The sequence below is a fragment of the Mastomys coucha genome, unplaced genomic scaffold (assembly GCF_008632895.1).
Source record: "Mastomys coucha isolate ucsf_1 unplaced genomic scaffold, UCSF_Mcou_1 pScaffold3, whole genome shotgun sequence".
NCBI lineage: Eukaryota > Metazoa > Chordata > Mammalia > Rodentia > Muridae > Mastomys > Mastomys coucha.
In genome coordinates, this window is record NW_022196909.1 from 2,069,591 (window position 1) to 2,073,285 (window position 3,695).

General features: G+C 39.0%; 1 pseudogene; it reads left to right on the forward strand.

The window, feature by feature from the left end:
- Positions 1-2,740: 2,740 nt before the first annotated feature.
- Positions 2,741-3,405, forward strand: LOC116075394 (annotated as a pseudogene).
- The last annotated feature ends 290 nt before the right edge of the window (positions 3,406-3,695 follow it).

Genomic DNA, 3,695 nt, shown 5'->3' on the forward strand with positions numbered 1-3,695 from the left:
GAGTTTGATTATTTCCTGCCTTTGACTCCTCTTGGGTGAATTTGCTTCTTTTTGTTCTAGTGCTTTCAAGTGTGCTGTCAAATTGCTGTTGTATGCACGCTCCAGTTTCTTTTTGGAGGCACCTAAAGCTATGAATTTTCCTCTTAGGACTGTTTTCACTGTGTCCCATAAGTTTGGGTATGTTGTGGCTTCATTTTCATTAAACTGTAGAAAGTCTTTAATTTCTTTCTTCTTTGACCAAGTTATCACTGAGTAGAGTGTTGTTAAGCTTCCTTGTGTATGTAGGCATTCTATTGCTGATGTTGATATTGAGGAGCAGCCTTAGTCCATGGTGATCTGATAGGATATCAGGAATTATTTCAATCTTCTTGTATCTGTTGAGGCCTGATTTGTGACCAATTATATGGTCAGTTTTGGAGAAGGTACCATGAGGTGCTGAGAAGAAGGTATATCCTTTTATTTTAGGATAAAAAGTTCTATAGATATCTGTTAAATCCATTTGTTTCATAATTACTGTTAGTCTCATTGTATCCTTGTTTAGTTTCTGTTTCCATAATCTGTCCACTGCAGAGAGTGGGGTGTTAAAATCTCCCACTATTATTGTGTGTGGTACAATGTGTGCTTTGAGCTTTAGTAAGGTTTCTTTTATGAATATAGATGCCCTTTCATTTGGAGCATAGAGGTTCAGAATTGAGAATTCATCTTGCTAGGTCATACCTTTGATGAACATGAAGTGTCCCTCCTTATCTTTTTTGATCACTTTAGGGTGAAAGTCCATTTTACTCGATATTAGAATGGCTACTCCAGCTTTTTTCTTGGGACCATCGGCTTGCAGAATTGTTTTCCAGCCTTTTATTCTGAGGTAGTGTCTGTCTTTGTCACTGAGGTGGGTTTCCTGTATGCAGCAAAATGTTGGGTCCTGTTTACGTACCCAATCTGATAGTTTATGTCTTTTTATTGAGGAATTGAGTCCATTGATATTAATAGATATTAAGGAAAAGTAATTGTTGCTTCCTGTTATTTTTGTAGTTAGAGCTGGCGTACCATTCATGTGTCTATCTTCTTTTAGTTTTGGTGGAAGATTACATTTTTGCTTTTTCAGAGATGTAGTTCCCCTTCTTGTGTTGGAGTTTTCCATTTATTACCCTTTGAAGGGCTGGATTTGTGGAAATATATTGTGTGAATTTGGTTTTGTCATGGAATACTTTGGTTTCTCCATCTATGGTGATTGAGCATTTTGCTGCTTATAGTTTTCTCCTAGGGTCTGTATGACATCTGCCCAGAATCTTCTAGCTTTCATAGTCTGTTGTATTTCTGATAGGCCTGCCTTCATATGTTACTTGATCTTTTTCCCTTACTGCTTTTAGTATTCTTTCTTGGTTTTGTGCATTTGTTGTTTTGACTATTATGTGGCGAGAGGAATTTCTTTTCTGTTCCAGTCTATTGGGGTTCTATAGGCATCTTGTATGTTCATGGTCATTTCTTTAGGTTAGAGAAGTTTTCTTCTATAATTTTGTTGAAGATATTTACTGGCCCTTCAAGTTGGAGGTCTTCACTCTGTTCTATATTTATTATCCTTAGATTTGTTCTTCTCATTGTGTCCTGGATTTCCTGGATGTTTTGGGTTAGGATCTTTTTGCATTTTTCATTTTCTTTGACTGTTCTGCCAATGTTTTCTATGGTATCTTCTGCCCCTGAGATTCTCTCTTCTATCTCTTGTATTCTGTTGGTGATGCTTGCATCTATGACTCGTGACTTCTTTCCTAAGATTTCTACCTCCAGAGTTGTCTCTCTTTGCGATTTCTTAATTGTTTCTAATTCCATTTTTAGGTCCTGGATGGTTTTGCTCAATTCCTTCACCTGTTTGTTTTTTGTTTTCCTGTACTTCCTTAAGGGATTTTTTTGTTTCCTCTTTAAGGGTTTGTACCTCTTTACCTGTGTTCTCCTGTATTTCTTTAAGGGAGTTGTTCATGTCCTTCTTAAATTCCTCTAGCACCATCATGAGATATGATTTTAGATCCAAATCTTGCTTTTCCTGTGTTTTGGGATATCCAGGACTTGCTGTGGTGGGAGTATTAGGTTCTGATGAAGCAATGTAGTCTTGGTTTCTGTTGGTAGGATTCTTGCATTTGCGTTTCGCCATCTGTTGATCTCTGGTGTTAGATGTTCTTGCTGTCTCTGACCAGAGCTTGTCCCTCCTGTGGGTCTTTAAGCCTGTGTGAGTTCTTCTGGGAGATCAGCTCTCCTCTGGTAAATCCTGTGCTCAGATGGCTGAGTCCCTGGGGATCCTGTCCCTGCCACCCGTGACTTGTGAGACCTGTGCCTCCCAGCTGATCCTGCCTTAGAAAGTCACTGCAATATTAGCTTTCTTTATGTTCTCTCTTCTACCACCACATACCTGCTCCCAATTGATCTTTACATTCCATCCCACTCCATCCCTTCATGACTATTTTATTTCCTTTTCCCAGGGAACACTATCTGCCCCCACTTAGTCCCTTCCTCTGTCTCTAACCTCTGTAGTTCTACAGATTATTGGTTGATTTTCGCTGACTTAGCAGCTAATAACCGGATATACTCGTACTCATATTATATCTAATATAACAAAATATATATCATATAAGTACCTATATTATATATAATAAGTTTAATATATATTAAAACTACTTTTAAGAATACTACCTGTTCTTTAAAAACCGAGCCTTGTGGCTTTGTGCTTCTTCTTTCCAGACAGAGCTTAGCGATGGGTATCTCTTGGGACAACTTGCACTAGCACTGCAAGGCTGGGTTAAGAGAAAGCCCAACTACAAGAAAGGGAGGTATGAGCTGGGACAGCCTGTTGCCAGCACGGAGATTGGCCCACGCCGCATCCACACAGTCCGAGTTTGAGGAGGCAGGAAGAAGCACCATGTCCTGAGATTGGGTGTGGGGAACTTTTCCTGGAGCTCTGAGTGTTGTTCTCGCAAAACAATGCATCCAATAATGAGCTGGTCTGAACCAAGACCCTGGTGAAGAACCGCATTGTACTTATTGACAGCATACCGCACCGACAGGGGCATGAGTCAGACTGTGCACTGCCTCTGGGCTACAAGAAGGGACCCAAGCTGATTCCTGAGGAGGAAGAGAGTTTACACAAAAAACTATCAAAGAAAATTCAAAAGAAATTCAACAAAAGGAAAAAGAGTGCCCAAATCAGCAGTCTTCGGAGGAGCGCTTTCAGCAGGGCGAGCCTCTCGCTCGAAGGAGCGCTTTCAGCGGGGCGAGCCTCTCACCTGTGCTGCCTCAAGACCAGGCTACTGTGGCAGAGCAGACAGCTTAGATGGCCATGTGCTGGGAGGCAAGGAGCTGGAGATCTATGTGCAGAAGATCAAAGCCCCAAAAAGCAAATATCACTCAAAGCTTGTGTAATAAAGGTGTTTGCTGTTCTATGTTTTTTAAAAAAGAATACGACCTGTCATAATTCAAACACCAACATATATATATATATATATATATATATATGTTAACTGATACATATAACTGATATATATATATATATATCAGTTAAAATGAAAATTAATTTTAAGAATACTACTTGTATCACTATATATATATATGATATGCACATATATAAACATTATGTATATGTATATATAGATTATATGTATATAGATACACATTTATAACTAAAATGTTAGATCCTTTCTGAACTTTATTCT